Raw genomic sequence first — 26,330 nt, 5'->3', positions numbered from 1 at the left:
AGTGGAGAAGGGTTTCGTGTGAACAGTGGTTGATCACGAGTTAGTCGGTCCTAAGTTCAAGGCGAAAGCCGAAAATTTTCAAGTAAAAATAAAATTTACTATATGTAAAAATTATATACTTGAATAATTTTGAACGAAAGGGAATACGGTTCCAATTCCGTAACCTGTTGAGTATCCGTTTGTTATTAAATATGGGCCTCGTGCTCATCCTGGCAACAGGAACGACCATAAAGAAGCCGTCGAGAGATATCGGAAGAGTTTTCTTTTCTGTTTTATAGTCGTACTACCATGGAAGTCTTTCGCAGAGAGATATGGTAGATGGGCTAGAAGAGCATGACATATACTGTTGTGTCGATATTTTCTCCTCGAACCTTGAAAATTTATGGTGGGGATACGCAAACTTCTCAACAGGCCGTACCAATATCCGCAGCTGGTCTCCAAGGTGAAGAGTCTCTAGTCGATAGAATAATGTAGGTAAGGGAAGTCGGCAAATTAGATCCGTAACTTCGGGATAAGGATTGGCTCTGAAGATTGAGATAGTCGGGCTTGATTGGGAAACAATAATATGGTTTATGTGCTCGTTCTGGGTAAATAGAGTTTCGATCATTTATGGTTGTAACTTGTTCCCCGGATAGTTAGTTACGTATCCAATTGTGGAACTTTCTTGCTAAAATTTTTAAGAATACTAGTTGGGTCAAACCAATTAGTTCTTATTAATTATAACGATTATCAATTAACAATCAATTCAGAACTGGCACGGACTTGGGGAATCCGACTGTCTAATTAAAACAAAGCATTGTGATGGCCCTAGCGGGTGTTGACACAATGTGATTTCTGCCCAGTGCTCTGAATGTCAAAGTGAAGAAATTCAAGTAAGCGCGGGTCAACGGCGGGAGTAACTATGACTCTCTTAAGGTAGCCAAATGCCTCGTCATCTAATTAGTGACGCGCATGAATGGCTTAACGACGGACGTGTTTTGGAGTGCTCCGTAATTAAAGTCATTTTTCTCCGGTAATTCGGTGTCGTAGACGATTAAAATTGGTGTTAAAATTCGCGTATTAATTGCGCGAATCGAACAGTGATATTTTTTCGTCGGGAAATCAAGTTTTTCATTCGAAAAACAGTGTTTTTCGTTTTCACGTGTTGGCACGTGGTGGAAATTTTCCACTGAAAAAGCTCGGTGAGTGAGTACTTGTAAAGCTTTAGTGCAGAAGTGTGTGTGAGAGTACTCAAGAGAGAGCTTGAGAGAGAGCTTTGAGAGTGCTTTCTCGCTCGCGCTTTTGCGTGCTTACACGAGCTTTTGAGTGTGCTTCTTGTGCAAGCTTTGGTGCGTGCTTTTGCGCGCGCTTTGGTTTGCATTTGGTGCATACTTTTGGGCTGCCGTTTTTGCATATTTTTGTTGCATATTTTTGGGCCCCCATTTTTTTTTCAGAACAGCTCCACTAGGCGGCGCCACTCGCCCAATTAAAGGGCGACATGAGCGCCATGAGCGCTATGAGCGCATTGTCGGAGAGTGAGCTCTCTGCAAGCAGCCGGGCAAGCAGTCGCGCAAGTAGTGCGATTGGTGCTGCACGGGGACGCCGTCGAGGACGCAAGTCCAAGGCGACGAGCCTCTCGGCGCCAACGCAGGCCAAGTTATTGGCCACTACTGGAGCGGAAAGACCGGAGCCAGTCGGGGTACTGGAGGAGTTGGCGCTCTCCTCGTTGGAGACGCCGGTGATCCCAGTTGCCTCTGCTGCTGATGCCTCCGCCGCCACCTTTGCTGCCCCCACTGTTGTTGCTGCTGGAGTTGTTGCTGATGCTGCTGAGGCAGCCGCCGCTGTCGCCGCTGGTGCCCCCGCTGCCGTCCCGGAGCGATCTGCCGTCTCGATGCGCAGTCTTGACTGTGTCATCAAGAATGGAGCTGACGGCGTTATGGAGGAAGCGGCCAGCATCAAGGAGACGTTTGTTTCCCTGGTGGTGGAGTCGCTAATGAACCCCAAGCAGGCTGCTGCACTGATGAGATGCATCAGCCGGTATGACGGGATCGTCCAGGCGCTCATGGTGCGCAACGCAGTACTGGAGGAATCCAACAAACTGCGAGCGGCGATGCCGCTGCCACCGCCGCCGGTTCAGATGCCATCGGTGCCGCAAGCTGTGGTCTCACGGCCACCCGTTGGGTATGCATCCGCATATCCCAGCCTGCCGGCACCTTCCGTAGCTCCCGTGCCCGCGCCGCGAAAACCACGCGATACGTGGTCGGCCGTGGTGATGAGCAAGGACCCGAAACTTTCGGGTAAAGAGGTTGCCGAAAAGGTGCGCCGGGAGATTGCCCCTTCGCTGGGAGTTCGCCTGCACGAGGTGAGAGGGCTTGCGCGTGGCGGTGCCATTATCCGCACCCCCTCGTCAGGTGAGATCAAGAGGGTCGTAGCCAGCAAGAAGTTCGGCGAGATTGGCCTCGAGGTCAAGCCGAATGCTGTGCAACGGCCCAAACTGGTAGTCCAGGATGTGGCTACTCAGATCGCTCCGGAGGAGTTTATGGCGGAGTTGTATGCCAACAACCTCCGAGAACACATCCCGGAGGCGGAGTTCCGCAAGGCTGTCCATCTGGACACCAAGCCTTGGACGGTTGCCGACGGAGCTACGGTGAGTGTCACGTTGGAGTGCGAACCCAAGGTGCTAGATCTGCTGGAAGGTGGGCGGATCTACATTAAGTGGTTCTCCTACCGATGCAGGGCCCTTGTGCGGACGTACGCGTGCCACAGGTGTGTTGGCTTCAACCACAAGGTGGCAGAGTGCAAGCAGAAGGACAATGTCTGCAGGCAATGCGGACAGTCCGGCCACAGTGCGCGCAGTTGCACCAATCCGGTGGACTGCCGGAATTGCCGATTCTACGGGCATCCCTCGGGGCACAGCATGCTGTCCCCGAGCTGTCCGGTGTATGCGGCGGTGCTAGCGAGGGTGAATTCTAGACATTAATGTTTAGGTTCATCCAAGCAAACTGTGGTCGAGGTCGGGCTGCGACTCTTGAGCTCGCAGTCCGCCTGAGGGAGTCCGGATGTCTGTTTGCACTGCTGCAGGAGCCATACGTTGGTAGCGGGACGAGTGATGTGCTGCCTGAAGGAATGAGAATATACACCGATCGGAGGCAAAAGGCAGCCATCCTCGTGGATCACCAGGATGTCATCTGCATGCCGATGGAGCCACTTACCACCGACTACGGCGTATGCGTGAGTGTAAAAGGGAGTTTTGGCTCAATCTTCCTTTGCTCCGCATATTGCCAGTTCGACACCGAGCTAGAGCCGTACCTCAGGTACATGGATGCGGTCCTGCTGCAGGCCAGCAGAACCCCCGCAATCCTGGGACTCGACGCGAATGCAGCATCCCCCATGTGGTTTAGCAAACTCCCTCGGAACCCCGAGGGACATGCTAACTACAACCGGGGTGAGCTGCTGTCTGAGTGGATGCTGGAGAATGGAGCCGTTGCTCTCAACCAGCCCAGCCCGGTGTTCACGTTCGATACCTACCGTGCGCGTAGCGATATCGACGTGACAATTGCCAACGACGCAGCATCGATGTGGGCCGCATTCGAGTGGAGAGTGGACGAGTGGGAGTTGAGTGACCATAACATGATCACTGTTGTGGTTACTCCAACGACTACGCGCGCAGTTGAGAGCCTAGCTCCTGTGCCGTCCTGGAACATCTCCAATGCTCGCTGGCAGTTGTTCGAACAGGAGATGGTGAGTCGGGCAGCCGATATTCCGGAAGACTTCTCACAGTCGCCGTTGGATCAGCAAGTTTCGACCCTGCGCTGCATGGTCCACGATGCGTGTGACCTTGCAATCGGAAGGAGGACGCCGAGATCGCCTAGGAGAAGGAAGCCAGGTTGGTGGACCGCCAACCTGAACACGGCGAAACGCGAAGTGAGGAGACTTCGCCGCCGGCTTCAAAACGCTCGCCGTCGAGGAGACGGCGATGCGGCTGAGCTGATTGTGGTCGCGCTGAGGCAAGCCTCAGACGATTACAAGAAGCTCATCCTAAGGGCGAAGGAGGACAGCTGGAGACGCTTCGTGGGAGAAAACGCACACGATCCCTGGGGGCGCGTCTACAAGATCTGCCGAGGACGCAGAAGGTGCACGGAGATTGGGTGCCTCCGCGTTGATGGCGAGCTGGTCACCGATTGGGGTGACTGTGCGCGAGTGCTCCTCCGTAACTTTTTCCCAGTTGCGGAGTCCGATGCACCGATTGCCGGAGCGGAGGAGGTCCCACCGGACCTCGAGGAAGTAGAGGTTGATGCTTGTGTCGCCAGGTTGAAGAGCCGTCGCTCTCCCGGCATGGACGGCATCAATGGCACTATCTGCAAAGCAGTGTGGCGCGCCATACCTCAGTATCTGACGGCGCTTTATTCCCGTTGCATCCAGTCGGGTTACTTCCCCCGAGAGTGGAAGTGTCCACGTGTAGTGGCGCTACTCAAGGGGCCCGACAAGGATAGGTGCGAACCCTCGTCGTACCGTGGGATATGCCTGTTGCCAGTATTTGGCAAGGTGCTTGAGGCCATCATGGTTGATCGTGTGAGAGAAGTTCTTCCGGAAGGATGCAGATGGCAGTTTGGATTTCGCCAAGGACGATGTGTGGACGACGCTTGGAGGCACGTCAAGAGCAGTGTCGCTGCCAGCCCGGCACGATACGTGCTCGGCATCTTCGTCGACTTCAAGGGTGCGTTCGACAATGTTGAATGGAGTGCTGCACTGCGCCGGCTCGCCGACTTGGGATGCCGTGAGTTGAGCTTGTGGCAGAGCTTCTTCTCAGACAGAAGAGCAGTGATCCGAAGCAGTTCTGGAACTGTGAGTGTTCCAGTAACTAGAGGCTGCCCTCAGGGATCCATTAGTGGCCCATTCATTTGGGATCTGCTGATGGACGTCCTGCTGCGGCGCCTCCAGCCATACTGCGCTTTTAGCGCGTATGCGGATGACCTGCTCCTTCTTGTCGAAGGCAACTCCCGAGCCGTGCTGGAGGATAAAGGAGCGCAACTGATGTCCATCGTTGAAGCGTGGGGTACGGAAATCGGTGTTACCATTTCCACCAGCAAGACGGTGATTATGCTGCTGAAGGGAGCCCTCGCGCGCACCCCGTTGGTGAGATCTGCCGGAGCAAATCTCCCATATGTTCGCAGCTGCCGGTACCTTGGCATCACGGTCAGCGAGCGCATGAATTTCTTCATGCACATCGCATCGCTGCGTCAGCGAATGACCGGAGTCGTACAAGCATTGGCGCGTGTGCTGCGAGTCGACTGGGGATTCAGTCCTCGGGCCAGGCGGACCATTTATGCTGGACTCATGGTGCCTTGTGCACTATTTGGTGCCTCGGTGTGGTATGTCGTGACGACGAGGCAAGTTGTAGCTAGGAGGCGACTTCTTGCCTGCCAGAGGCTGATCCTTTTAGGATGCCTCCCGGTATGCCGTACAGTGTCAACCCTGGCACTGCAGGTGCTTGCTGGAGCCCCGCCTCTTGACTTGGCTGCTATGAAAATAGCCGTCAAGTACAAGTTGAAGCGTGGATACCCGTTGGAGGGGGACGACTGGCTCTATGGCGAGGACCTTTCAGGTCTGAGCTGGACGCAACGAGTCTCGCGGGTAGACGAATGCCTTCTGTCGGACTGGCAGAGCAGATGGGATGATGGTGATTCGCCTGGTCGGGTGACTCACAAGTTCATCCCAGATGCAGGGTTCGTCTATCGGAATCCGGATTTCGGGTTCTCCATGCGCGCGGGATTCTTGTTGACAGGGCACGGGTCGTTCAATGCATTTCTGCATAGAAGAGCCCTTAGCGATACTGCTGCATGCTCATGTGGCGATCCTAATGAGGACTGGGAACACATTTTATGTGCTTGCCCCCTTTATGCAGACTTGCGAGACCTCGATGGACTCGGTTTGCAGCACGTTGGCGGAACCTGGACGTTTGGAAGGATTTTGGAGAGCGGCGACAGGACCAGAAGACTCACGGAGTTTGCTGAGGAGGTGTTTCGGAGGAGGAGGGGCTTGCAGTAGCCCATTTTTCTCGCCGTGTGGTAGCGGCGTAGAATACTGCCACAGCTCCCCATAGCTTGTCGTAGGAGGCGACTAATATGGCAAGGTTACCCATCCGAGCTTGTCGGAGCTAAAGGGGTGGGTCACCGAGCCCACAAACTTCGGTACCACGGGTTGGATAGTGTCCAAGCACTACCATTTGAGGTAGGCCCCCTTGTGGGAGTATCGTGGTGGCTGTGGTTGATACCCAAATCGCGGGTAGAGTCCTCGGACTCGACGTGGAGTTGCGTTATACAACTCGGGCGCTGTGACCCATAGATCAGTAGAGGTGATAGATACACTTCGCTCCTCACCAAGGGGAAGTATTCTGTCCGACTCGCAGATACTTAAATTGGTACCGGGCTAGTTGCTATGTATTTGCTATAGCTTCTATTCCGGGGCGTTGGCAGGCGTACCATCCGTGCCCATGCACTATATGCCTACTCGTAGGTATATTCGAGTGCCGTGGTTGTAATCCCTTCAGTGTGGAACACGCCACGTTAAACAAGATCGGAGAGATCCGAGACATACACCTGTCCCTATCTACTATCTAGCGAAACCACAGCCAAGGGAACGGGCTTGGAATAATTAGCGGGGAAAGAAGACCCTTTTGAGCTTGACTCTAATCTGGCAGTGTAAGGAGACATAAGAGGTGTAGAATAAGTGGGAGATATTAGACTTCGGTTTGGTATCGCCAATGAAATACCACTACTCTTATTGTTTCCTTACTTACTTGATTAAATGGAACGTGTATCATTTCCTAGCCATTATACGGATATATTTATTATATCTTATGGTATTGGGTTTTGATGCAAGCTTCTTGATCAAAGTATCACGAGTTTGTTATATAATCGCAAACAAATTCTTTAATGAGAGATGCATTTACTGTATTATTGATTTGAAAATTTGGTATAACTCCAATTACTCAGGTATGATCCAATTCAAGGACATTGCCAGGTAGGGAGTTTGACTGGGGCGGTACATCTCTCAAATAATAACGGAGGTGTCCCAAGGCCAGCTCAGTGCGGACAGAAACCACACATAGAGCAAAAGGGCAAATGCTGACTTGATCTCGGTGTTCAGTACACACAGGGACAGCAAAAGCTCGGCCTATCGATCCTTTTGGTTTAAAGAGTTTTTAACAAGAGGTGTCAGAAAAGTTACCATAGGGATAACTGGCTTGTGGCGGCCAAGCGTTCATAGCGACGTCGCTTTTTGATCCTTCGATGTCGGCTCTTCCTATCATTGTGAAGCAAAATTCACCAAGCGTTGGATTGTTCACCCATGCAAGGGAACGTGAGCTGGGTTTAGACCGTCGTGAGACAGGTTAGTTTTACCCTACTAATGACAAAACGTTGTTGCGACAGCATTCCTGCGTAGTACGAGAGGAACCGCAGGTACGGACCAATGGCACAATACTTGTTCGAGCGAACAGTGGTATGACGCTACGTCCGTTGGATTATGCCTGAACGCCTCTAAGGTCGTATCCGTGCTGGACTGCAATGATAAATAAGGGGCAATTTGCATTGTATGGCTTCTAAACCATTTAAAGTTTATTATTTATATTTTAAACGACAATGGATGTGATGCCAATGTAATTTGTAACATAGTAAATTGGGAGGATCTTTGATCACCTGGTGCCATGCTAGTTACATATGAAAACATTATTTAATACAATGACAAAGCCTAGAATCAATTGTAAACGACTTTTGTAACGGGCAAGGTGTTGTAAGTGGTTGAGCAGCTGCCATACTGCGATCCACTGAAGCTTATCCTTTGCTTGATGATTCGAAAATATATACACAAAGTGTTGTATATATATATTAATTATATATATTTTTTTTTAAATATATTTATTTATATATATATATATAACGCAGTGTGTATTGCACAGCGTTCGAGCGCTACAGGTAGCCAAATGCATCGTCATCTTATTAGTGACGCGCAAATATAAAATGTTGACAAACTTCATGGTAGCCAAACTGGGAGTGCTTCGTTGAGTTGCACGAACCTGACCAGAGGATTTTTCTGGTACCACGGGTGATGAGGATTCACGGAGATGGTGCTCCAAATCCGCCTTGTCACAAGCCCTTAGGGGTTGTTGGGAACATAGCTGGCCGTCTTCGAGCGGTCTGGTCACTGACCAGCAGCGATTGCCGCGGTTTGCGGAAGAGGAAGGAATAGTCCTCGCCTCCGAACAGTGAGAAAGCCATGTCCATGAACATGGTGGATAAAACTGTACCACCTTATGATTTGGCTTCGGCCACTTCATAATCTATTCCCAGCAGCTATGTACTATCCAGGGCCACCGACCCGTGACTGTTCTGGAGTCAAAATCGGTAGTGTCCTTGTTGGCACGGCGCCTGACCGGAGGCTGTGATAATTTCTGGTACCACGGGTGCCAGGAGCCCGCGGAACTTGTTCCGTCCTGGCTATGGTGAGGCCCCCTAGGGAGCTACGTGGTGGTTGTGGTTTAACACCCGAATGCGGGTAGAGCCTCTGGCTCGACGTGGAGTTGCGTTATACAACCGGGTGCCGTGATCCCAAAGATCGGAAGAGGTTTAGATAGGCCTCCATCCTTAACCGAGGATTAAGTCATGACCGAACAGATTGACTTACATTCGGTATCCGGCGGAACATGGTTCCAAAGGGGCGCTGATTGACGCATTGTTTCATATCCCACGCCCGAGGGGGCCGTGAGATTAAGCCAACATGGCAGGTGCTCACGTTAAACATATCAGACTTTCATGTCCCTATCTAAACTTTTTTAAAAATATTAAAAATTTTTCCAAGTACAAAAATTTATGAATGGATTTGAATATACAAAATGTTAACACGATAATATTAATGTCTCTGCTGTATTGATAATATTAATATAATATTAAATCATCATATATATAAAATGAAAAAAAAAATTTTTTTTCATAAAAGTATAAGTCCGTAATATACGGACGGCGGGAGTTGTAATAACTTTTGCCTGATAGCCCTTTGACTCGTCATCATATTAGTGACGCGCATGATTCAATTCATGAGATTCCTACTGTCCCTATTTAAACTTTTTTTAAAAATAAAAATCAAAATAAAACTTTTCCAAATAACGAATATTAAAATATTTTTATATGGATATGAAAATATTAAAATATTTTTATATGGATATGAAAATATTAAAATATTTTTATATGGATATGAAAATATTAAAATATTTTTATATGGATATGAAAATATTAAAATATTTTTATATGGATATGAAAATATTAAAATATTTTTATATGGATATGAAAATACGTAGTACAAAAAATACCACAATTTACGAAAGCGTAGTCAAAAAGGTATATATGGTAGGTGGTGTCAGCCTACCTATATAATATATGAAATATATTATATTAAATATATTAAACATTATTATATCGATATGAGCTAATATTGATATAAGTCCGCTATTTATATGAAAATAATGAAATTATATGAATATAGAAATAATATTCATCAAATACTAAATATAAAAATATTTTTATATGGATATGAAAATATTCATATATATACGACATATATGAAAATATATGAAGTATATGAGAAATTTGACGGAGGGAGAAAATGTATAGATAAATGACCGGTTTTACGTAAGCTGTGTCAAAAAGGTATATATGGTAGGTGGTGTCGGCCTACCTATATAATATACAATTATATATTATATTTGTATAAATTATATTATTAAGATAATATAGTTGAAACGTAAGTGTTATATTAATATTTCATTAATATGACAAGTTTCCAAATATTATCGTTAAACTCTGGAGCTTTTAAGTAAGCTGTGTCAAAAAGGTATATATGGTAGGTGGTGTCGGCCTACCTATATAATATATTAAATATATTATATAAAATATTAAATTGAAAATATTAAAATATTTTCATATGGAAATGAATATATATTGAAATGAATGTTTTAGTATATATAAGTCATATAAATGATAAAAGTATTCTGATGAGTATTTTTAGGTGAGAGGGAGAAGATATATAAATACCACACTTTACGAAAGCGTAGTCAAAAAGATATATATGGTAGGTGGTGTCGGCCTGCCTATATAATATTAATATTAAAATTTATATTATATGGATATATTTAAAATACCAAAATGAATGCTTTTAAGTGAGGGGGAGAAGATATATAAATACCACACTTTACGAAAGCGTAGTCAAAAAGATATATATGGTAGGTGGTGTCGGCCTGCCTGTATAATATTAATATTAAAATTTATATTATATGAATATATTTAAAATACCAAAATGAATGCTTTTAAGTGAGGGGGAGAAGATATTTAAATACCACACTTTACGAAAGCGTAGTCAAAAAGGTATATATGGTAGGTGGTGTCAGCCTACCTATATAATATACAATTATATATTATATTTGTATAAATTATATTATTAAGATAATATAGTTGAAACGTAAGTGTTATATTAATATTTCATTAATATGACAAGTTTCCAAATATTATCGTTAAACTCTGGAGCTTTTAAGTAAGCTGTGTCAAAAAGGTATATATGGTAGGTGGTGTCGGCCTACCTATATAATATATTAAATATATTATATAAAATATTAAATTGAAAATATTAAAATATTTTCATATGGAAATGAATATATATTGAAATGAATGTTTTAGTATATATAAGTCATATAAATGATAAAAGTATTCTGATGAGTATTTTTAGGTGAGAGGGAGAAGATATATAAATACCACACTTTACGAAAGCGTAGTCAAAAAGATATATATGGTAGGTGGTGTCGGCCTGCCTATATAATATTAATATTAAAATTTATATTATATGGATATATTTAAAATACCAAAATGAATGCTTTTAAGTGAGGGGGAGAAGATATATAAATACCACACTTTACGAAAGCGTAGTCAAAAAGATATATATGGTAGGTGGTGTCGGCCTGCCTGTATAATATTAATATTAAAATTTATATTATATGAATATATTTAAAATACCAAAATGAATGCTTTTAAGTGAGGGGGAGAAGATATTTAAATACCACACTTTACGAAAGCGTAGTCAAAAAGGTATATATGGTAGGTGGTGTCAGCCTACCTATATAATATACAATTTTATATTATATTTATATAAATTATATTATTAAGATAATATAGTTGAAACGTAAGTGTTATATTAATATTTCATTAATTTGACAAGTTTCCGAATATTATCGTTAAACTCTGGAGCTAGGTTAGTAAAAAGTTACTTTTTCTTTCCTAGCGTCTATATGAAGTTATATTAAATTTTATTTAATTTAATTTTCATATGTGTATATGATGATGATATTATTATATATTATTATTATATGCATACATATTAAACAAAATATATATTAAAATATTAAAACTTTTGAATATGTAAGTGCTTAGTTTTATATCATATAAAACTAAACTAATTTACAAAGAAATTAAATTTTAAATTTATTATCAAATTACAATTGTTATAATATTATTATAATATTAAACAAATATATATATGTGAATATATACAAATTGTTGTATGTGAATATAAAAAGATATTTTAGAATTAAATATATGCATAATATGTAATATATTAAATAAAGGCTAAAAACAATAGAGTAGCAATTATACCATGTAAAAAGACCACACAATGTTTTTAATAAACAAAAGAAAAACCCGGTTACACGTCCCAGCCGGGTTTAAGAAAGCCAAAATTAAAATATATATAAATATTCTATATATATTTATTTTATAAAGAACGAATATTGAATGCCATTTAATAATTGGCCAAATTCGTTATTAATATAATATATACAAATATTTGCAATATTTATTTTCTAAATATCAAAATGAAAATAATATATCAAGAAATAAACATTATTCTGGTTGATCCTGCCAGTAGTTATATGCTTGTCTCAAAGATTAAGCCATGCATGTCTAAGTACACACGCATTAAAAGTGAAACCGCAAAAGGCTCATTATATCAGTTATGGTTCCTTAGATCGTTAACAGTTACTTGGATAACTGTGGTAATTCTAGAGCTAATACATGCAATTAAAACATGAACCTTATGGGACATGTGCTTTTATTAGGCTAAAACCAAGCGATCGCAAGATCGTTATATTGGTTGAACTCTAGATAACATGCAGATCGTATGGTCTTGTACCGACGACAGATCTTTCAAATGTCTGCCCTATCAACTTTTGATGGTAGTATCTAGGACTACCATGGTTGCAACGGGTAACGGGGAATCAGGGTTCGATTCCGGAGAGGGAGCCTGAGAAACGGCTACCACATCTAAGGAAGGCAGCAGGCGCGTAAATTACCCACTCCCAGCTCGGGGAGGTAGTGACGAAAAATAACAATACAGGACTCATATCCGAGGCCCTGTAATTGGAATGAGTACACTTTAAATCCTTTAACAAGGACCAATTGGAGGGCAAGTCTGGTGCCAGCAGCCGCGGTAATTCCAGCTCCAATAGCGTATATTAAAGTTGTTGCGGTTAAAACGTTCGTAGTTGAACTTGTGCTTCATACGGGTAGTACAACATACAATTGTAGTTAGTACTATACCTTTATGTATGTAAGCGTATTACCGGTGGAGTTCTTATATATGTTTAAATACTTGTATTTTTTCATATGTTCCTCCTATTTAAAAACCTGCATTAGTGCTCTTAAACGAGTGTTATTGTGGGCCGGTACAATTACTTTGAACAAATTAGAGTGCTTAAAGCAGGCTTCAAATGCCTGAATATTCTGTGCATGGGATAATGAAATAAGACCTCTGTTCTGCTTTCATTGGTTTTCAGATCAAGAGGTAATGATTAATAGAAGCAGTTTGGGGGCATTAGTATTACGACGCGAGAGGTGAAATTCTTGGACCGTCGTAAGACTAACTTAAGCGAAAGCATTTGCCAAAGATGTTTTCATTAATCAAGAACGAAAGTTAGAGGTTCGAAGGCGATCAGATACCGCCCTAGTTCTAACCATAAACGATGCCAGCTAGCAATTGGGTGTAGCTACTTTTATGGCTCTCTCAGTCGCTTCCCGGGAAACCAAAGCTTTTGGGCTCCGGGGGAAGTATGGTTGCAAAGCTGAAACTTAAAGGAATTGACGGAAGGGCACCACCAGGAGTGGAGCCTGCGGCTTAATTTGACTCAACACGGGAAAACTTACCAGGTCCGAACATAAGTGTGTAAGACAGATTGATAGCTCTTTCTCGAATCTATGGGTGGTGGTGCATGGCCGTTCTTAGTTCGTGGAGTGATTTGTCTGGTTAATTCCGATAACGAACGAGACTCAAATATATTAAATAGATATCTTCAGGATTATGGTGTTGAAGCTTATATAGCCTTCATTCATGGTGGCAGTAAAATGTTTATTGTGTTTGAATGTGTTTATGTAAGTGGAGCCGTACCTGTTGGTTTGTCCCATTATAAGGATACTAGCTTCTTAAATGGACAAATTGCGTCTAGCAATAATGAGATTGAGCAATAACAGGTCTGTGATGCCCTTAGATGTCCTGGGCTGCACGCGCGCTACAATGAAAGTATCAACGTGTATTTCCTAGACCGAGAGGTCCGGGTAAACCGCTGAACCACTTTCATGCTTGGGATTGTGAACTGAAACTGTTCACATGAACTTGGAATTCCTAGTAAGTGTGAGTCATTAACTCGCATTGATTACGTCCCTGCCCTTTGTGCACACCGCCCGTCGCTACTACCGATTGAATTATTTAGTGAGGTCTCCGGACGTGATCACTGTGACGCCTTGCGTGTTACGGTTGTTTCGCAGAAGTTGACCGAACTTGATTATTTAGAGGAAGTAAAAGTCGTAACAAGGTTTCCGTAGGTGAACCTGCGGAAGGATCATTATTGAATGAATCTTATCCGTTAATAAATATTTATTATTATTTAAATAATAAATAATGAAATATAATTAAAAATTGCCCAAAAATATATAATAATATTTTAATATATTATTAAAAAAGTAAATATATATGAATTATAGACGAATTGTCGTCTTCATTAGAAAAATAATAAAGAAATATATATATATGAATTATAGACGAATTGTCGTCTTTATTAAAAAAAAATAATAAAGAAATAAATTATAGGCGAATTGTCGTCTTTAAAAATTATATGAATATAAATATGAAATATATAAAATATAGACAAAATATTGTCTTGAAAAATATATATATGTATATAAAAAGACGAGATATCGTCTTAAAATAAATATAATTAGCTTGTATATGACTCATAATATACATGCGTTGCGGAATGTATTGTTCATATTAAATTATGCGCATACATTGATAAATGCAACACCTAAAATATACATTGTTGTACCTGATATTCAGGTTAATGCTTTATATAATATTCAACAATATAAAACTATTTATATTGATTATATAAAACTAAGACATTTCGCAACAATTATTTTAGGTATAAAAATAAATTTATTGAAGGAATTGATATATGCCAGTTAAATGGTGTATTTTTAATTTCTTTCAATAAAAATATAAATGACGAATTGTATATATTATATATATTTATAAAACTCTAAGCGGTGGATCACTCGGCTCATGGGTCGATGAAGAACGCAGCAAACTGTGCGTCATCGTGTGAACTGCAGGACACATGAACATCGACATTTTGAACGCATATCGCAGTCCATGCTGTTATGTACTTTAATTAATTTTGAAGTGCTGCTTGGACTACATATGGTTGAGGGTTGTAAGACTATGCTAATAAAGTTGTTTACTATTTTGTTTTTTAAACATTATAGTATGCATATGGTATATTATTGGATATATTTTATATATTCATAATATAAAAAATAAAAGCAATTATCTCACATAATAACAAAAATTTGTATGTGAAAAATGAAGATATACAATTCTTTCTTTTTTCAATTCAAATAATACTGAGAAATGTCTAGCATAAAAAATATGAAATATTTTTCATCTGGAATTGTCTCTTATTTAAAGATGCGAAAATTGAAAATACATCTAATATATTGTTCTTCATAAAATAAAGATATTGTAAATAATATTATTGCTTTATACAACCTCAACTCATATGGGACTACCCCCTGAATTTAAGCATATTAATTAGGGGAGGAAAAGAAACTAACAAGGATTTTCTTAGTAGCGGCGAGCGAAAAGAAATCAGTTCAGCACTAAGTCACTTTGTCTATATGGCAAATGTGAGATGCAGTGTATGGAGCGTCAATATTCTAGTATGAGAAATTAACGATTTAAGTCCTTCTTAAATGAGGCCATTTACCCATAGAGGGTGCCAGGCCCGTATAACGTTAATGATTACTAGATGATGTTTCCAAAGAGTCGTGTTGCTTGATAGTGCAGCACTAAGTGGGTGGTAAACTCCATCTAAAACTAAATATAACCATGAGACCGATAGTAAACAAGTACCGTGAGGGAAAGTTGAAAAGAACTCTGAATAGAGAGTTAAATAGTACGTGAAACTGCTTAGAGGTTAAGCCCGATGAACCTGAATATCCGTTATGGAAAATGCATCATTAAAGTTATAATATTTAAACAATATTATACAAATAATGTGCATTTTTTCCATATAAGGACATTGTAATCTATTAACATATTAAATTTATCATAAAATATGGCTTATAGTTTATTCAAATTATTATGCTTGCATTTTAACATAGAATAAATGTCATTAATTTGATAAAGTGTTGATAGACTAATAAGAATACAGTGCGTTAATTTTTCGGAATTATATAATGGCATAATTATCATTGATTTTTGTGTTTATTATAAGCACTTGTATGATTAACAATGCGAAAGATTCAGGATACCTTCGGGACCCGTCTTGAAACACGGACCAAGGAGTCTAACATATGTGCAAGTTATTGGGATATAAACCTAATAGCGTAATTAACTTGACTAATAATGGGATTAGTTTTTTAACTATTTTATAGCTAATTAACACAATCCCGGGGCGTTCTATATAGTTATGTATAATAATATTTATATTATTTATGCCTCTAACTGGAACGTACCTTGAGCAGATATGCTGTGACCCGAAAGATGGTGAACTATACTTGATCAGGTTGAAGTCAGGGGAAACCCTGATGGAAGACCGAAACAGTTCTGACGTGCAAATCGATTGTCAGAATTGAGTATAGGGGCGAAAGACCAATCGAACCATCTAGTAGCTGGTTCCTTCCGAAGTTTCCCTCAGGATAGCTGGTGCATTTTAATGTTATATAAAATAATCTTATCTGGTAAAGCGAATGATTAGAGGCCTTAGGGTCGAAACGATCTTAACCTATTCTCAAACTTTAAATGGGTAAGAACCTTAACTTTCTTGATATGAAGTTTAAGGTTATGATATATTGTGCCCAGTGGGCCACTTTTGGTAAGCAGAACTGGCGCTGTGGGATGAACCAAACGTAATGTTACGGTGCCCAAATTAACAACTCATGCAGAAACCATGAAAGGCGTTGGTTGCTTAAAACAGCAGGACGGTGATCATGGAAGTCGAAATCCGCTAAGGAGTGTGTAACAACTCACCTGCCGAAGCAACTAGCCCTTAAAATGGATGGCGCTTAAGTTGTATACCTATACATTACCGCTAAAGTAGATGATTTATATTACTTGTAATATAAATTTTGAAACTTTAGTGAGTAGGAAGGTACAATGGTATGCGTAGAAGTGTTTGGCGTAAGCCTGCATGGAGCTGCTATTGGTACAGATCTTGGTGGTAGTAGCAAATAATCGAATGAGACCTTGGAGGACTGAAGTGGAGAAGGGTTTCGTGTGAACAGTGGTTGATCACGAGTTAGTCGGTCCTAAGTTCAAGGCGAAAGCCGAAAATTTTCAAGTAAAAATAAAATTTACTATATGTAAAAATTATATACTTGAATAATTTTGAACGAAAGGGAATACGGTTCCAATTCCGTAACCTGTTGAGTATCCGTTTGTTATTAAATATGGGCCTCGTGCTCATCCTGGCAACAGGAACGACCATAAAGAAGCCGTCGAGAGATATCGGAAGAGTTTTCTTTTCTGTTTTATAGTCGTACTACCATGGAAGTCTTTCGCAGAGAGATATGGTAGATGGGCTAGAAGAGCATGACATATACTGTTGTGTCGATATTTTCTCCTCGGACCTTGAAAATTTATGGTGGGGATACGCAAACTTCTCAACAGGCCGTACCAATATCCGCAGCTGGTCTCCAAGGTGAAGAGTCTCTAGTCGATAGAATAATGTAGGTAAGGGAAGTCGGCAAATTAGATCCGTAACTTCGGGATAAGGATTGGCTCTGAAGATTGAGATAGTCGGGCTTGATTGGGAAACAATAATATGGTTTATGTGCTCGTTCTGGGTAAATAGAGTTTCGATCATTTATGGTTGTAACTTGTTCCCCGGATAGTTAGTTACGTATCCAATTGTGGAACTTTCTTGCTAAAATTTTTAAGAATACTAGTTGGGTCAAACCAATTAGTTCTTATTAATTATAACGATTATCAATTAACAATCAATTCAGAACTGGCACGGACTTGGGGAATCCGACTGTCTAATTAAAACAAAGCATTGTGATGGCCCTAGCGGGTGTTGACACAATGTGATTTCTGCCCAGTGCTCTGAATGTCAAAGTGAAGAAATTCAAGTAAGCGCGGGTCAACGGCGGGAGTAACTATGACTCTCTTAAGGTAGCCAAATGCCTCGTCATCTAATTAGTGACGCGCATGAATGGCTTAACGACGGACGTGTTTTGGAGTGCTCCGTATTTAAAGTCATTTTTCTCCGGTAATTCGGTGTCGTAGACGATTAAAATTGGTGTTAAAATTCGCGTATTAATTGCGCGAATCGAACAGTGATATTTTTTCGTCGGGAAATCAAGTTTTTCATTCGAAAAACAGTGTTTTTCGTTTTCACGTGTTGGCACGTGGTGGAAATTTTCCACTGAAAAAGCTCGGTGAGTGAGTACTTGTAAAGCTTTAGTGCAGAAGTGTGTGTGAGAGTACTCAAGAGAGAGCTTGAGAGAGAGCTTTGAGGGTGCTCTCGCCCGTGCTTTTGCCGAGCTTACGCGAGCTTTTGGGAGTGTGCTTTCTTGTGCAAGCTTTGGTGCGTGCTTTTGCGCGCGCTTCAGTAAACACTTGGAGTATACTTTTGGGCTGCCTTATTTTTGCATATATTTTCTGTTGCATATTTTTGGGCCCCATTTTTCAGCACAGCTCCACCAGGCGGCGCCACTTGCCCAGTTAAAGGGCAACATGAGCGCCATGAGCGCTATGAGCGCATTGTCGGAGAGTGAGCTCTCCGCAAGCAGCCGGGCAAGCAGTCGCGCGAGTAGTGCGATTGGTGCTGCTAGGGGACGCCGTCGAGGACGCAAGTCCAAGGCGACGAGCCTCTCGGCGCCAACGCAGGCCAAGTTATTGGCCGCTACTGGAGTGGACAAACCGGAGCCAGTTGGGGTGTTGGAGGAGTTGGCGCTCTCCTCGTTGGAGACGCCGGTGATGCCAGTTGCCTCTGCTGCTGATGCCTCCGCCGCTATCTTTGCTGCCCCCGCTGTTGTTGCTGGAGTTGTTGCTGATGCTGCTGAGGCAGCCGCCGCTGTCGCCGCTGGTGCCCCCGCTGCCGTCCCGGAGCGATCTGCCGTCTCGATGCGCAGTCTTGACTGTGTCATCAAGAATGGAGCTGACGGCGTTATGGAGGAAGCGGCCAGCATCAAGGAGACGTTTGTTTCCCTGGTGGTGGAGTCGCTAATGAACCCCAAGCAGGCTGCTGCGCTGATGAGATGCATCAGCCGGTATGACGGGATCGTCCAGGCGCTCATGGTGCGCAACGCAGTACTGGAGGAATCCAACAAACTGCGAGCGGCGATGCCGTTGCCACCGCCGCCGGTTCAGATGCCATCAGTGCCGCAAGCTGTGGTCTCACGGCCACCCGTTGGGTATGCATCTGCATATCCCAGCCTGCCGGCACCTTCCGTCGCTCCCGTGCCCGCGCCGCGAAAACCACGCGATACGTGGTCGGCCGTGGTGATGAGCAAGGACCCGAAACTTTCGGGTAAAGAGGTCGCTGAAAAGGTGCGTCGAGAGATTGCCCCTTCGCTGGGAGTTCGCCTGCACGAGGTGAGAGGGCTTGCGCGTGGCGGTGCCATTATCCGCACCCCCTCGTCAGGTGAGATCAAGAGGGTCGTAGCCAGCAAGAAGTTCGGCGAGATTGGCCTCGAGGTCAAGCCGAACGCTGTGCAACGGCCCAAACTGGTAGTCCAGGATGTTGCTACCCAGATCGCTCCGGAGGAGTTTATGGCGGAGTTGTATGCCAACAACCTCCGAGAACATATCCCGGAGGCGGAGTTCCGCAAGGCTGTCCATCTGGACACCAAGCCTTGGACGGTTGCCGACGGAGCTACGGTGAGTGTCACGTTGGAGTGCGAACCCAAGGTGCTAGATCTGCTGGAAGGTGGGCGGATCTACATTAAGTGGTTCTCCTACCGATGCAGGGCCCTTGTGCGAACGTACGCGTGCCACAGGTGTGTTGGCTTCAACCACAAGGTGGCAGAGTGCAAGCAGAAGGACAATGTCTGCAGGCAATGCGGACAGTCCGGCCACAGTGCGCGCAGTTGCACCAATCCGGTGGACTGCCGGAATTGCCGATTCTACGGGCATCCCTCGGGGCACAGCATGCTGTCCCCGAGCTGTCCGGTGTATGCGGCGGTGCTAGCGAGGGTGAACTCTAGACATTAATGTTTAGGTTCATCCAAGCAAACTGTGGTCGAGGTCGGGCTGCGACTCTTGAGCTCGCAGTCCGCCTGAGGGAGTCCGGATGTCTGTTTGCACTGCTGCAGGAGCCGTACGTTGGTAGCGGGACGAGTGATGTGCTGCCTGAAGGAATGAGAATATACACCGACCGGAGACAAAAGGCAGCCATCCTCGTGGATCACCAGGATGTCATCTGCATGCCGATGGAGCCACTTACCACCGACTATGGCGTATGTGTGAGTGTTAAAGGGAGTTTTGGCTCAATCTTCCTTTGCTCTGCATACTGCCAGTTCGACACCGAGCTAGAGCCGTACCTCAGGTACATGGATGCGGTCCTGCTGCAGGCCAGCAGAACCCCCGCAATCCTGGGACTCGACGCGAATGCAGCATCCCCCATGTGGTTTAGCAAACTCCCTCGGAACCCCGAGGGACATGCTAACTACAACCGGGGTGAGCTGCTGTCTGAGTGGATGCTGGAGAATGGAGCCGTTGCTCTCAACCAGCCCAGCCCGGTGTTCACGTTCGATACCTACCGTGCGCGTAGCGATATCGACGTGACAATTGCCAACGACGCAGCATCGATGTGGGCCACATTCGAGTGGAGAGTGGACGAGTGGGAGTTGAGTGACCATAACATTATCACTGTTGTGGTTACTCCAACGACTACGCGCGCAGTTGAGAGCCTAGCTCCTGTGCCGTCCTGGAACATCTCCAATGCTCGCTGGCAGTTGTTCGAACAGGAGATGGTGAGTCGGGCAGCCGATATTCCGGAAGACTTCTCACAGTCGCCGTTGGATCAGCAAGTTTCGACCCTGCGCTGCATGGTCCACGATGCGTGTGACCTTGCAATCGGAAGGAGGACGCCGAGATCGCCTAGGAGAAGGAAGCCAGGTTGGTGGACCGCCAACCTGAACACGGCGAAACGCGAAGTCCGGAGACTTCGCCGCCGGTTTCAAAACGCTCGCCGTCGAGGAGACGACGATGCGGCTGAGCTGATTGTGGTCGCGCTGAGGCAAGCCTCAGACGACTACAAGAAGCTCATCCTAAGGGCGAAGGAGGACAGCTGGAGACGCTTCGTGGGAGAAAACGCACACGATCCCTGGGGGCGCGTCTACAAGATCTGCCGAGGACGCAGAAAGTGCACGGAGATTGGGTGCCTCCGCGTTGATGGCGAGCTGGTCACCGATTGGGGTGACTGTGCGCGAGTGCTCCTCCGTAACTTTTTCCCAGTTGCGGAGTCCGATGCACCGATTGCCGGAGCGGAGGAGGTCCCACCGGACCTCGAGGAAGTAGAGGTTGATGCTTGTGTCGCCAGGTTGAAGAGCCGTCGCTCTCCCGGCATGGACGGCATCAATGGCACTATCTGCAAAGCAGTGTGGCGCGCCATACCTCAGTATCTGACGGCGCTTTATTCCCGTTGCATCCAGTCGGGTTACTTCCCCCGAGAGTGGAAGTGTCCACGTGTAGTGGCGCTACTCAAGGGGCCCGACAAGGATAGGTGCGAACCCTCGTCGTACCGTGGGATATGCCTGTTGCCAGTATTTGGCAAGGTGCTTGAGGCCATCATGGTTGATCGTGTGAGAGAAGTTCTTCCGGAAGGATGCAGATGGCAGTTTGGATTTCGCCAAGGACGATGTGTGGACGACGCTTGGAGGCACGTCAAGAGCAGTGTCGCTGCCAGCCCGGCACGATACGTGCTCGGCATCTTCGTCGACTTCAAGGGTGCGTTCGACAATGTTGAATGGAGTGCTGCACTGCGCCGGCTCGCCGACTTGGGATGCCGTGAGTTGAGCTTGTGGCAGAGCTTCTTCTCAGACAGAAGAGCAGTGATCCGAAGCAGTTCTGGAACTGTGAGTGTTCCAGTAACTAGAGGCTGCCCTCAGGGATCCATTAGTGGCCCATTCATTTGGGATCTGCTGATGGACGTCCTGCTGCGGCGCCTCCAGCCATACTGCGCTTTTAGCGCGTATGCGGATGACCTGCTCCTTCTTGTCGAAGGCAACTCCCGAGCCGTGCTGGAGGATAAAGGAGCGCAACTGATGTCCATCGTTGAAGCGTGGGGTACGGAAATCGGTGTTACCATTTCCACCAGCAAGACGGTGATTATGCTGCTGAAGGGAGCCCTCGCGCGCACCCCGTTGGTGAGATCTGCCGGAGCAAATCTCCCATATGTTCGCAGCTGCCGGTACCTTGGCATCACGGTCAGCGAGCGCATGAATTTCTTCATGCACATCGCATCGCTGCGTCAGCGAATGACCGGAGTCGTACAAGCATTGGCGCGTGTGCTGCGAGTCGACTGGGGATTCAGTCCTCGGGCCAGGCGGACCATTTATGCTGGACTCATGGTGCCTTGTGCACTATTTGGTGCCTCGGTGTGGTATGTCGTGACGACGAGGCAAGTTGTAGCTAGGAGGCGACTTCTTGCCTGCCAGAGGCTGATCCTTTTAGGATGCCTCCCGGTATGCCGTACAGTGTCAACCCTGGCACTGCAGGTGCTTGCTGGAGCCCCGCCTCTTGACTTGGCTGCTATGAAAATAGCCGTCAAGTACAAGTTGAAGCGTGGATACCCGTTGGAGGGGGACGACTGGCTCTATGGCGAGGACCTTTCAGGTCTGAGCTGGACGCAACGAGTCTCGCGGGTAGACGAATGCCTTCTGTCGGACTGGCAGAGCAGATGGGATGATGGTGATTCGCCTGGTCGGGTGACTCACAAGTTCATCCCAGATGCAGGGTTCGTCTATCGGAATCCGGATTTCGGGTTCTCCATGCGCGCGGGATTCTTGTTGACAGGGCACGGGTCGTTCAATGCATTTCTGCATAGAAGAGCCCTTAGCGATACTGCTGCATGCTCATGTGGCGATCCTAATGAGGACTGGGAACACATTTTATGTGCTTGCCCCCTTTATGCAGACTTGCGAGACCTCGATGGACTCGGTTTGCAGCACGTTGGCGGAACCTGGACGTTTGGAAGGATTTTGGAGAGCGGCGACAGGACCAGAAGACTCACGGAGTTTGCTGAGGAGGTGTTTCGGAGGAGGAGGGGCTTGCAGTAGCCCATTTTTCTCGCCGTGTGGTAGCGGCGTAGAATACTGCCACAGCTCCCCATAGCTTGTCGTAGGAGGCGACTAATATGGCAAGGTTACCCATCCGAGCTTGTCGGAGCTAAAGGGGTGGGTCACCGAGCCCACAAACTTCGGTACCACGGGTTGGATAGTGTCCAAGCACTACCATTTGAGGTAGGCCCCCTTGTGGGAGTATCGTGGTGGCTGTGGTTGATACCCAAATCGCGGGTAGAGTCCTCGGACTCGACGTGGAGTTGCGTTATACAACTCGGGCGCTGTGACCCATAGATCAGTAGAGGTGATAGATACACTTCGCTCCTCACCAAGGGGAAGTATTCTGTCCGACTCGCAGATACTTAAATTGGTACCGGGCTAGTTGCTATGTATTTGCTATAGCTTCTATTCCGGGGCGTTGGCAGGCGTACCATCCGTGCCCATGCACTATATGCCTACTCGTAGGTATATTCGAGTGCCGTGGTTGTAATCCCTTCAGTGTGGAACACGCCACGTTAAACAAGATCGGAGAGATCCGAGACATACACCTGTCCCTATCTACTATCTAGCGAAACCACAGCCAAGGGAACGGGCTTGGAATAATTAGCGGGGAAAGAAGACCCTTTTGAGCTTGACTCTAATCTGGCAGTGTAAGGAGACATAAGAGGTGTAGAATAAGTGGGAGATATTAGACTTCGGTTTGGTATCGCCAATGAAATACCACTACTCTTATTGTTTCCTTACTTACTTGATTAAATGGAACGTGTATCATTTCCTAGCCATTATACGGATATATTTATTATATCTTATGGTATTGGGTTTTGATGCAAGCTTCTTGATCAAAGTATCACGAGTTTGTTATATAATCGCAAACAAATTCTTTAATGAGAGATGCATTTACTGTATTATTGATTTGAAAATTTGGTATAACTCCAATTACTCAGGTATGATCCAATTCAAGGACATTGCCAGGTAGGGAGTTTGACTGGGGCGGTACATCTCTCAAATAATAACGGAGGTGTCCCAAGGCCAGCTCAGTGCGGACAGAAACCACACATAGAGCAAAAGGGCAAATGCTGACTTGATCTCGGTGTTCAGTACACACAGGGACAGCAAAAGCTCGGCCTATCGATCCTTTTGGTTTAAAGAGTTTTTAACAAGAGGTGTCAGAAAAGTTACCATAGGGATAACTGGCTTGTGGCGGCCAAGCGTTCATAGCGACGTCGCTTTTTGATCCTTCGATGTCGGCTCTTCCTATCATTGTGAAGCAAAATTCACCAAGCGTTGGATTGTTCACCCATGCAAGGGAACGTGAGCTGGGTTTAGACCGTCGTGAGACAGGTTAGTTTTACCCTACTAATGACAAAACGTTGTTGCGACAGCATTCCTGCGTAGTACGAGAGGAACCGCAGGTACGGACCAATGGCACAATACTTGTTCGAGCGAACAGTGGTATGACGCTACGTCCGTTGGATTATGCCTGAACGCCTCTAAGGTCGTATCCGTGCTGGACTGCAATGATAAATAAGGGGCAATTTGCATTGTATGGCTTCTAAACCATTTAAAGTTTATTATTTATATTTTAAACGACAATGGATGTGATGCCAATGTAATTTGTAACATAGTAAATTGGGAGGATCTTTGATCACCTGGTGCCATGCTAGTTACATATGAAAACATTATTTAATACAATGACAAAGCCTAGAATCAATTGTAAACGACTTTTGTAACGGGCAAGGTGTTGTAAGTGGTTGAGCAGCTGCCATACTGCGATCCACTGAAGCTTATCCTTTGCTTGATGATTCGAAAATATATACACAAAGTGTTGTATATATATATTAATTATATATATTTTTTTTTAAATATATTTATTTATATATATATATATAACGCAGTGTGTATTGCACAGCGTTCGAGCGCTACAGGTAGCCAAATGCATCGTCATCTTATTAGTGACGCGCAAATATAAAATGTTGACAAGATGAATATGATATAAAAATATCATATATATAAAATGAAAAAAAAAATTTTTTTCATCAAAGTATAAGTCCGTAATATACGGACGGCGGGAGTTGTAATAACTTTTGCCTGGTAGCCCTTTGACTCGTCATCATATTAGTGACGCGCATGATTCAATTCATGAGATTCCTACTGTCCCTATCTAAACTTTTTTAAAAATATTAAAAATTTTTCCAAGTACAAAAATTTATGAATGGATTTGAATATACAAAATGTTAACACGATAATATTAATGTCTCTGCTGTATTGATAATATTAATATAATATTAAATCAACATATATATAAAATGAAAAAAAAAATTTTTTTTCATCAAAGTATAAGTCCGTAATATACGGACGGCGGGAGTTGTAATAACTTTTGCCAGGTAGCCCTTTGACTCGTCATCATATTAGTGACGCGCATGATTCAATTCATGAGATTCCTACTGTCCCTATCTAAACTTTTTTAAAAATATTAAAAATTTTTCCAAGTACAAAAATTTATGAATGGATTTGAATATACAAAATGTTAACACGATAATATTAATGTCTCTGCTGTATTGATAATATTAATATAATATTAAATCATCATATATATAAAATGAAAAAAAAAAATTTTTTTCATCAAAGTATAAGTCCGTAATATACGGACGGCGGGAGTTGTAATAACTTTTGCCAGGTAGCCCTTTGACTCGTCATCATATTAGTGACGCGCATGATTCAATTCATGAGATTCCTACTGTCCCTATCTAAACTTTTTTAAAAATATTAAAAATTTTTCCAAGTACAAAAATTTATGAATGGATTTGAATATACAAAATGTTAACACGATAATAATAATGTCTCTGCTGTATTGATAATATTAATATAATATTAAATCAACATATATATAAAATGAAAAAAAAAAATTTTTTTCATCAAAGTATAAGTCCGTAATATACGGACGGCGGGAGTTGTAATAACTTTTGCCAGGTAGCCCTTTGACTCGTCATCATATTAGTGACGCGCATGATTCAATTCATGAGATTCCTACTGTCCCTATCTAAACTTTTTTAAAAATATTAAAAATTTTTCCAAGTACAAAAATTTATGAATGGATTTGAATATACAAAATGTTAACACGATAATATTAATGTCTCTGCTGTATTGATAATATTAATATAATATTAAATCATCATATATATAAAATGAAAAAAAAAATTTTTTTTCATAAAAGTATAAGTCCGTAATATACGGACGGCGGGAGTTGTAATAACTTTTGCCTGATAGCCCTTTGACTCGTCATCATATTAGTGACGCGCATGATTCAATTCATGAGATTCCTACTGTCCCTATTTAAACTTTTTTTAAAAATAAAAATCAAAATAAAACTTTTCCAAATAACGAATATTAAAATATTTTTATATGGATATGAAAATATTAAAATATTTTTATATGGATATGAAAATATTAAAATATTTTTATATGGATATGAAA

At 43.7% G+C, this 26,330-nt stretch overlaps 2 non-coding genes and 2 pseudogenes across 2 annotated transcripts; all 4 read left to right on the top strand.

Annotated features, from left to right (window-relative positions):
* Positions 1-7,837, top strand: part of LOC116655476 — a 9,551-nt pseudogene extending 1,714 nt beyond the window's left edge.
* Positions 7,838-11,923: 4,086 nt separating this feature from the next.
* On the top strand, positions 11,924-13,918 carry LOC116655475. The gene has a single exon (XR_004310556.1). It is a non-coding gene; the product is annotated as a small subunit ribosomal RNA (ribosomal RNA).
* Positions 13,919-14,604: 686 nt separating this feature from the next.
* LOC6492791 lies at positions 14,605-14,783 on the top strand. Its single transcript, XR_046315.1, has one exon. It is a non-coding gene; the product is annotated as a 5.8S ribosomal RNA (ribosomal RNA).
* A 330-nt stretch (positions 14,784-15,113) lies between these two features.
* On the top strand, positions 15,114-24,663 carry LOC116655478 (annotated as a pseudogene).
* Positions 24,664-26,330: the final 1,667 nt, after the last annotated feature.

This window comes from Drosophila ananassae, unplaced genomic scaffold (assembly GCF_017639315.1).
Source record: "Drosophila ananassae strain 14024-0371.13 unplaced genomic scaffold, ASM1763931v2 tig00000108, whole genome shotgun sequence".
NCBI lineage: Eukaryota > Metazoa > Arthropoda > Insecta > Diptera > Drosophilidae > Drosophila > Drosophila ananassae.
This window is presented reverse-complemented; position numbering and strand designations above follow the sequence as displayed.